Here is an 11,102-nt window from a genome sequence, read left to right on the forward strand (position 1 = left end):
GAATGGGTCTGAGCACTATGGGACTTAACATCTGAGGTAATCGGTCCCCTAGAACTTAGAACTACTTAAACCTAACTAACATGCCCGAGGCAGGATTCCAACCTGCGACCGTAGCAGTCGCGCAGTTCCGGACTGAAGCGCCTAGAACCGCTTGGTCGCAACGGCCGGCTTGAGGAAACTCCGACGCCACATTGGTATGTTACGGACATGCCTCCTCATGTGTCACCTCTCGACAATATTGGGGTGTCACTTTTCAACAGAGTAGTGCTCTGGTGCATGTCTCTATGACCTGTCTGCGTGATGTTGAGGTACTCCCGTGACCAACAAGATTCCGAGATCTGTCCACGGTAGAAAAGGCGTGGGACTACCCGGATTTCACCTCCGTCCCAATGGCAGTATCCCAGATGTCAGGGGACTGTTACAAAGCTTGTGGGCCAGCTTGCCTCAGGAGGGGATACAATGGCTCCACGTCAGCCTTCCCACCAGAATGAACGCGTTCATTCAGGCCAGAGATGGTCCAACGTCATACTAATAAGAGGACTCCCGCTACCAAGTTCTTTGCACATTTGACTCGGTTTAGTAGTCACTGATATAGCATCACATATCGTCTCAGTCCGTGAATTTCATTTAGTTTCCTCTTTCTTTGTTGATTGGTTGGTTGATTTGGGGGAGGGGATCAAACAGCGAGGTCATCGGTCCCGTCGGATTGGGGAAGGATGGGGAAGGAAATCGGTCGTGTCCTTCCAAAGGAACCAGCCCGGCATTTGCATGAAGCGATTTAGTAAATCACGAAAAATATAAATCAGAACATCCGGGCCCGAATTTGAACTCGAATGCGATTCCGGTGTGCTAACCACTGCGCCACCTTGCTCGGTGTGTTTCCTCTTCCTCTTTTGGGTAAATCACTCTTTTGTCAGGTTGTGTACATGCACAAGTGTCACGAAACATTTCCTTTCCACGTTAGAGAACCCATTTTCTGCTCAATAATTGTGGGAAACACACAGGAAGATAACGTACCAGCATATCACGCAAAACAGTATCTTATGTAAAATGTTCTAAATGCTCGTACATACGCCATATGCCAACTGGCCATCACATGAAACTGGGATGGACTGACGGCTGTCCATCGTATTGTGTATTGTTTTGCATCCTTGCTCACGACGGGCACGGAACCCCCCGCATCTTATACCGTGATTCGATAGAAGTTTCACATTCCTCCATAAATAAAAGTCTTGTTGGTTGAGATGCGGAGAACGTGGAGGCCATGGAAACTTGTCCACTTCTTCACGTTCATCCGTCACAGAATCTGTTTTCCAGAAGCCGACGGGACACGCAAGTGAGACTTGTGGATGTAATCAAGAGGCTTCCACGGCACGGCGTTTCTTTTGCAAAAGGTGCTAGTAAGTAGTGTTAGTACACTCTGCGCCATTACAATTGCAGCGCCACGAAGGGTAGCAAATAGCGAAATTTTAGTTAATTTTGCTATAATACAGTGTGTTCAAAAAGTCTCTCCGCAATGCCGTATGATTGTTAGCCGCGCGTGCCGTATGATTGTTCGCCTGCCTGTGTTGCTTTCCTTCAAGTGGACTCTCCCCACATTCCACTGTTTCGTTTATCTCAGCCAGCGTCAGTAGTGTCACTGTTAAAATGCTAACCATTGAAGAACGTGTGTTTTTAGTCGAACAACTGTTCAAAGCTGGCGGTAAATACAGAGTTTCAGTTCGTCAAACATTTCATTCAGTTTTCCCGGAGACAACACTCCCACATCGCGATACTGTGCGAGATTTGATTAACAAATTTGTAAGAACGGGTTCAGTGACAGATGCACCGAGAAGTGGTCGTCCTTGCGTTTTGTCTGAGGATAAACTATTTGATATTGCTGATAAAATGTTCTTGAGTCCGAACAAATCAGTAAGAAAACTCTGTACACATACATGATCAAAAGGACAGGGAGAGCAGCAATCTGCCGCTGTTTGCTGATGATGGTGTGGTGTGCGGAAAGGCCTCGTCGTTGACAGGCTATAGGAGTATACAAGATCACTTAGACGATTCTATAACGTTCCAGTGCAGCGTTAGTGGAGTCGTGCTTTACAGAGTCACATCGATTAAATATCTAGGCGTAAAGTACAAAGTGATGTGAAATGAAATGAGCACGTAGGGTTGGTAGTCGGGAAGGCAAATGCTCGATTTCGTTTTATTGGAAAATTTTAGGAAAGTTCGGCTCATCTGTAAAGGAGAAGGCGTATAGAACGCTTATGCTAGCCATTTTTGAGTACTTCCCAAGGGTTTGGGGTCTCCACCAGGTCGGAGTAATTCAGAGGCGCACCGCTAGATTTGTAGGTTCGATGAGCACACAAGTATTACGGAAATGCCGCGCAGGGTAGCCGTTCATAGATAGTCTTTTTTTTATTTCGCTCCACTTCCTAGTGGAACAGGAAAGAAACTGACTAGAAGTGGTACACTCTTCCATGCACCGTGCGGTGGTTTGCGGAATATGTAAGTAGGTTTAGACGTAAATGCAGATATGCAGTGTAGTAGGGAGAATACATGCCTACCTTTGTAGATTATCAGGGTTGTACGGAGTTTGACAGCTAATACTCACCTAGGACTGGGCAGCCAACAATCGCCTTCGAACTGATTCGAGATTGAAACTTTCTGGCAGATTAAAACTGTGTGCCGGACCGAGACTCGAACTCAGGACCTTTGCCTTTCGCGGCAAGTTCTCTTCCTCTGAGCTAGCCGAGCACGACTCACGACCCGTCCTCGCAGCTTTACTTCCGCCAGTACCTACCTTGCAAAATTCACAGAAGCTCTCTTGCGAAACTTGTAGAACTAGCACTCCTGGAAGAAAGGATATTGCGGAGACGTGGCTTTGGTAGAGCACTTACCCGCGAAAGGCAAAGGTCCCGAGTTCGAGTCTCTGTCTGGCAGACGGTTTTAATCTGTCAGGAAGTTCCATATCAGCGCATACTCCGCTGCAGAGTGAAAATTTCAGTGTGTTTCGAGATTTCTGGATATGCAGAAGAGATCGGTACAGAGTCGAAGCTGCTTGAAAAGTCTTGTGACATTTGACTCGCTCTGCGCGAGTGCAAAGGATAGGTAAGAAATTAGGAACTAGCCAAAACAAGATGCTACAACTATGCTTAAAATTTGACAGCTTTGTCACAGACAGGAAGAAATATCATTAAATCCTATCGTCGTACAAACCCGTGTATTTAACAAATTTGCAGTAACAGTTCTCTTACAGCACCGTTAACATGATATGTAAACATAGATGCTGATCTTTAAGTAAGACTAACACCCAAAGTCGAAAAATAAGGAAATTACTTGGTTCCCACTTGCTTCTCGTTATGTGCAGTGGCGGCGCGTTTCGTTTATTTATTTTTATGAGTTTTCATGTTATTAATTACATATAAAATAATAAGGGGTATCCATTTAGAAAAACATAAGTTTCGGCTGAAAATACATTTACTTACGTTTTAAAATGTCTCACACTACTTAATTTCATGAACCCTGCCTTACTTTCATACCCGTGGATGTCGGTTTTCAAGATCCATTGTTGTTCCGGAGATATTTGCGAGAAACGTTTAAGTGGACGTAAACGTTTCACGCAAATTATATATGCGTTAGTGGAAAGCAAAATAAGTAGCACTATTTGACATACAGTGGTTCTGTTTGATGTGTGAATAAAATAGTCACGAAATACAAGTTGGTGTCAAATTAAACATCGTCCGAAAACGACTATCTATGGTTGCATGAGTGATAAGATATATCATATTTCGTACTTAGCTGTCCCGTGTTCTTCAAATCTTCGAGTTTCGTTTCACTGTCTTCTTTTATGAATGCAAGAGTCTTAGGGAACAAATTTGCCACGAAAGCCATTAATTAGCCGCCAAGAATCGATACTTCTTCATAAAACTAACATTATCAGCCATAGACGAGACGCGTTCACAACAGTTAGTCGTGACGTGGTGACTTGCTCCGATTGCTCCTCCTCTCTTTACACTTTCCGTCACGCGCCGTGAGCCGGCCGGCTGCTCAGTGCTGAGGCGTGAGCACTAGCCAGCTCGCACGAGCAGATTGCTGAGCAGGCCTCCCTAGAAGTAATCGCATTCCATGTTTCACAGGTATTTTTATAATGAAAACCCTTAAAATATTAACCCTAGATCACTAAATCCTCGCCGGCAGGAGTGGCCGAGCGGTTCTAGGCGCTTCAGTCTGGAACCGCGCGACCGCTACGGTCGCAGGTTCGAATCCTGCCTCGGGCATGGATGTGTGTGATGTCCTTAGGTTAGTTAGGTTTAAGTAGCTCTAAGTTCTAGGGGACTGATGACCTCAGATGTTAAGTCCCATAGTCCTCAGAGCCATTTGAACCACTAAATCCTCGTAAAATTTACGATTGCGGCATGGTATAAAACGGGACATTTTGTGCTTTGTTTGGTATGTTACATGACACTGGAGGGTCTAATAATTGTAATTAACTAATACATAACCTATAAATTACGACTTCCTTTGAATAAATCCGGAGTAGTAAAATTCACGATGGTTTAGGAGCGACGTATCATTTTCCCCCGTTCAGTGTTCTAGGGGTAACACACTAAGGCAAGTCGTGAAGATAGTATCAAATAGTAGTCGCTAGATTTCTCGACTTGCGACATAAACTGCTCGAGCAGTTCCAGGCACGATCGAGCACAGCACTAATGGCAAACTGAGGTATGACGTTCCAAGGTGCACCAGCGCTATGCTAGTGTCTATATGTTCGAAAGAACGGACATCACTCGTATACAAATACATGCGCCGTGAATGATCACTTAGTGTAGACCACTCTTCGAACGGCCTCGTGCAGGACTTCGCGTGAAGCAACGAGCAGAAACAGGAAAAACGGACTAGGGGACGCTAGTTTGGTAGTGTGTGGCAAATGAGAATTTGGATTGAGGGGGAAGGCGTGCTTCGGTAGTTCGTGCAGTTTTGTCTGACCACTGTGCCAAGGTGAAGTAGATACTTAACGCATCTGCATAGTAAGCAGGAGACCTGCTTCCGAATCCCGGCCTTGTTACAAATTTTCATTTGTCACCGTTGAGTTTTTTCATTGCCCGAATGCGGCAGAGATCGGAATTTATCTTTTCTCAACATATTCTGTGCTAGCGCATGTCAGTCTTATCAGTTGTCGTGTGGTGATGTTCCAGTCTCGAGGCACCCAATGGCCAGATATTTTCAGTGGGTGAGAAATCTGGAAAACCTGTTGGCCATGGCACCAGTCCAACACCCTTTATGTCGAGGTAGGCCAGGACAACACGAGGGACGTTATCTGGTTGCCAATGCCATCATTCCACTTCGTATCCCTGTAAATCGTTATACGTAGGTATGTGTATTGTTAACTGATTTTAATCCTGAATCACTGATATTAATAAAACAAGTCTTTTTCCATTTTTGAAGTATAGAATTTTACATTTCTGCACATTTAAAGCAATCGACGACGATTTTTAGACAAGCTTTCCTAAAAATGTAAAGGAAACAATCTCTGTCGACAGTGTTGCGGCGCTGGCCATAGTGGAACAAAATGTGTAAAGTAAACTCTTGTGCCAACTTGTAATTCGTGAGACGTGGTTAAATGAAGTAGAACTGCGCAAAATGTAGTCTCACAAAGTTGTAATATAGACGCAGTTTTATATCAGTCACCTGGCATTTACACGGTTTTAAATATACTGCAAAATCTTGCGCACGTCATCCTGCGCGGGTGGACGAAGCGCATAGCTCGTAGTGCGTACTGCTTTGATAAACTGCTCCTGGCGGTAACAATGTCTGTCGCCCCCTTCCTTGTGTCATAAGCGTACGATGCATAGCGAAAACGACTGCCAGTGAACCTCCATATTAGCTCTAATTTCTGATTTCCTCGTCGTCGCCATTTCTCGAGACTTATTCTGGAGAAAGCAGTCATGTGGTCCTGATTCTGCTTGGAACATAACATTCTCTGAGTCTTAATAGTAAACCTCTCCGTTTTACACAACACTTCTCTTGTACAATGGATCAGTCAATGTTGTCTCACATCAGTATGGACTATTCCAAGCCCAGGGGTATGCTTTTCAGTGAAAAAAAGTGGTCAAAATATAGTCGCCCTTATAAGTAATAGCAATTCTATCCTTTTCTTGTTATGACCGAGTGAAATTAAAAATAGTTAATGTATGTCACCATGTGAAATACGTATTATAAAGCAACTGTAATAAAAATATACGAGTTCCATTAAAATTCTTCCTCTCAATGTCCAAGTCAGAACAGAAATTCTATGTAAATGACAAATTTTACAGTTGTAGCGACATAAAATTCATGTCAGCGAAATTATATCACTTTCATCTACGGATGGGAACAGTGACCTTTGTAAAGGATTGGATTGCAGATTACTTTCTCAAAATTCAAGACTAGTCGTTCGACCAAGACACTGATGTGTGTACTTCAAAATTCATGTTATTGCGATAATTGGCTGTGAGTTACTATAGTTCCGATTTCTCGCGTCATGTTCATAACTAACACATCTGTATCACGTTTGACTCTTTCTCACCTTCATGGAAATTTTCTAGTTTATAAATTTTGATACAAGAAGTTGCTCAAGGGGGGACGTTCGTGAAAAACACACGCTATATAAAAGGTGCACCAAATCCCCAATTCTGAAGATACGGCAATGAAATTTTGTACCATGTCTTACATGACATCAGCACGTCTACTGTTAAGTTCTTTGGATTGTATATATTTAACTTTTTATTGAATTTAAAAATTTTATTTCAAAAACATAATATACGTATTAACCTTTTTCTTAGAAACGATTCAAGAGATTCATAACGTGAGATTCAAGATTTCTGTAAAACTTTGTCTGTTTAATCTCTTTGCAAATCGTAAGTTTCTCACATGAGGTATTTTGAATACATTGAATAGAAGAATTTTAATATTTTTTAAATTATAATTCTGTAAGTATAATATAAAAATCATGCAAAATTCCAGACACTTTGTTTCGTATCTCAGAATTCCAAAATTTATTCTTGATACAACATTTAGAGGGTTTATTGAAATAAGTGTACAAAATTTCGTAGTTCTGGACTTCATAGATTCTGAGAAAAAAGTGCATAAACACTAAAATATATAATTTTCAGGAAATATAATTTAAAGTCCAACCCAATGTTTTTTCTTATATCAGCTCTTCATAAGGCCCCAGATTTGTACTCCGTGTTCTCTTTCCCTTGAAGTTCTCTCTTTTGAATACTTGTTTTCTGCCTTCTTTCCTTTACCAAGCGTTTGACCGACTTTTCAGCTGCAAAAATGGTTCAAATGGCTCTGAGCACTGTGGGACTCAACATCTTATGTCATAAGTCCCCTAGAACTTAGAACTACTTAAACCTAACTAACCTAAGGACATCACACACACCCATGCCCGAGGCAGGATTCGAACCTGCGACCGTAGCAGTCCCGCGGTTCCGGACTGCAGCGCCAGAACCGCTAGACCACCGCGGCCGGCTTTCAGCTGCAGAGAGGCGCCGTGAATCGACTTTTGCCAAGATGTGTTGAGTGAAATTTCCTATCTTAAGGCTAGTTATCACTAATATATTCACCCTGCCTGCGTTCCTATCATTAAATTACATACAGTTCGGCCGGCCGCGGTGGCCGAGCGGTTCTAGGCGCTTCAGTCCGGGACCACGCGACTGCTACGGTCGCAGGTTCGAATCCTGCATCGGGCATGTATGTGTGTGATGTCCTTAGGTTAGTTAGGTTTAAGTAGTTCTAAGTTCTAGGGGACTGATGACCTCAGACGTTAAGTCCCATAGTGCTCAGAGCCATTTGAACCATTTTTTGAACATACAGTTCTGGCAACTGTAGCAGATGAAAATGTGGTTTTAAGACAATGCTTTTTCATAAACAAAGCAGCTGGTTTGTTACTGCTTCAACGATACAAAACAGAGTCACAAGTGCTCTATAAAACCAAAGACTAGATATCACAGCCATCTAGATATATCCCACTCAAGTCTGGTTGAAAGCAATCCACGGAATCGTTGTTCACCGAGCTACTATTACAGTGTTGCTTCAAAAAGTGGGCGTGGGAAGAAGGTTGCGTTACGCATTTAATTATTTTTCTTGTACTTTGGATGCCATTTCATTATTGGAATTTTGGGAAGTTACAGTCTATGGGTTGTACTAAAAAATAAAAAAATAAATTGAAAATCGAGATTTTCGGTCAGTTCCATGAACGCCCCCCCTTAAAGCTGTTCTGCAGGTTATTGAATTGTTGTCTGTATTATTCATCACTCTGCGTTCGCAAGATATTATCTGTATTTACTTTAAGCATTGATTCGCCCGCCATACTTTTATTAATTTTTTTATTTATCTTTTTCAGAGCTCACTTCGACACCACTGTTCCACAGGCCTGTCCCGTAAGTATAACGACTTTTACGTCAAACTCACTCCGTCATACCTTCAACTACGCACTGTTTCTCTTAAGGGGCTCCGGAAAGGCTCAAAATCATGAAAAGTTCAATTTTTACTTTTCTGCGTTTTCTGAATCTGCAGACTATTACCTTTTAATAGATATATAATTTATTCAATTCCGAAGACTACAACTATTTTTAAATTTTTTTAAAAATGTGTTCTATATGGGCGTGACCCACTGTGGCGCTGTTAAACTGCTGTCAAATGGTGTTATTATTAACGTCCGTGTTCATCAGGTACATTTTAGTGATGTGAGATAAAGTATGTGTTGTGGCTAACCTGTGATAGTTCGATATATATCGCTGGTGTGATTGTCGATTGTTTCATGTGTATTTACTCTGTCGTTATCTCGAAAATATTCGTAATTAATTCTGTTTCTTGAGTCTCTGTTTTGTTGAAGTATAATAATGAGTAAAAGTAAAGTTATTAGAAATCCTCTGAAGGCTTTTAAGAAAAGGAGAAATGTTGGAAAGCCAAAGGTATGTGTTATTACTGTAAACAATAAAGACGATAACCAAGTGAGTGAACCTAACCTCTCAAGTACACCTGCCCATAGCAGTCAAAGTGGGAAAGAAAATACTTCACAGAAGAAGCTTGGTTCAATGAGTGAAAACTATGAATGTTTTATGGGCGAATCGGATGTGAATGAAATATTTGATATGTCGGTTCTCAAAGGAATTTTTTCAAACTGTGTAAGATGTATTCATTGTAGTGAAGTTGGTCTGGAACTCTCCATAATAAAGCACGTAGGACTTGCTAGTGAAATACAACTGAAATGTGATAAGTGTTCATACATGACCACCTTTTGGAACAGTGTTGCTGTAATTGCAACTGAAGAAAATGGTAGCAAAATCTACGAACACAACAACGAGCGATGCTTGCTTTAGACAAGGAACGCCTTCGGGCTGCAGACAGGGCTGTAAAGAGTCTAGAAATACAAGCAAGAGTAAACAGGAGGAGGAACAAGAGGAAGCTGGAGGAGGAGTTTGCAGAGGATGAAGATAATCCATCCTAAGGACCTGGAATGCACTAAAAAGTTAATCCAATCTTTGTCGCTCGATTCCCAAAACTTTTATTTTCTCATACTAATTACATGTTTTCTAAGGATCTTCCAAACATATTTGTTTCAAACTTCCAGTAAATGTTACTCAGTACCTTCTGCATAATTTAACACAGCCTTTTTCCAAAAAACTGTATATTTTTGAATATATAAATAAAAAATTGCAAAAAAATGTTGTGAATTTTCATTACAATTGAAAAAAAATCATCTTTGATAACTGAACTAAAATTTTGTAAAATCCCTGTGTTAAGTTGTAGCCCATATTCCAATAAATAATCTGTAAAAAGTTCAACTTCCTACCTCAAATACTTTGTGAGGAAAGATGTAATTTATAAGCGTTATTTTAACATTGCAAGTATAGGGCGTTCCGGAGCCCCTTAATCTTTTCTTCAAATCAACCCGTTTTTGTCCATTTTCCATTGTGAGAGTTTGACTAATTATCCATGAAAGCCTGGTGCAATGTCGGGGACGGTCTCGTGATCATATACTAAATAAAAAACCGGTTTGCCGTTAAAATTCGAAGGGCATACTTTCCTAGAAGTCAGTCAGTGTATTTTTTCTTCCTGCTTACATCTCGCGATAATTCCATGACGATAAAATAAGAGAGATTCGAACTCGCACTGAGGCCTACCAGCATTCCTTCTCCGTGCGCACCGTTCGCGACTGCAAGAGGAAAGGTGAGTAGTAACATCGTGTAACACTCTCGCTCGATATTGCCGACAGCGCTAAATTACTGATCCTCTTCTATCCATCTTCGTTTTTCTATTATTCTTGCCTAATCAGCGTATCATAATTACTTAATTCAATTGAGCGATTGAATTAATTTAGTACAATAATGTTTTCATATTTCTGAAAGAAGTAGATTTTGGTACGGGTAATAAATTCCGTAATTGATAGCAATTAATTACGGGTCACAGCCTGCATTGTTCACTTTCTCAAAAGTTTTTAAAATACTTTTTGATTCAGGAAATTGCCGCACGCCACATATATTAATTGTTTCACACTGAAAGTGGAGGTATACTGTAAAAGCGGCTCGAATGATTTAACTGAACATTATTTTGAGAAGGATGCAATTTTTTCCGGTCATCCCGAGCACACACGCCAGCGCACCCACAACGCATGTTTGCTGCCGATCAGCTGGTTCTGGTTATGATATTACACCCAGCGCGAACCACAACGACCATTCACAAAAAAATTTGCCGGCAAGCAAACATTAGCGCTGGGTTCAGCGGAACTAGCTGTTGCTGCGTTAACTATCGATACTTCACGGTTCGATGTCCAGCCACACGAAAGAATAAGCCTGGGAAAAGCGTCATAATTAGTTAATAACTGTGTTTGTGAGGATGTAGCTTGACTCTTACACTCTTGCAACGTGTCATTCGCCATGTGACCAACTAACGTCGCTGCGGCATACAAAGAGGCGAGATGATGGAAATAATACTTGGCAAAACTTCATAGCTGTCCAGGAGAACAAGGCATGGGCAAAAACGTAGTATTGACGAAGATATAAATGTATAACGCCAACTGGAAATGGATGGAAACCCGAGACGCATTTAGGGGAAATAAAGCTGTA

This window comes from Schistocerca americana, chromosome 8 (genome assembly GCF_021461395.2).
Source record: "Schistocerca americana isolate TAMUIC-IGC-003095 chromosome 8, iqSchAmer2.1, whole genome shotgun sequence".
Taxonomy (NCBI): Eukaryota; Metazoa; Arthropoda; class Insecta; order Orthoptera; family Acrididae; genus Schistocerca; species Schistocerca americana.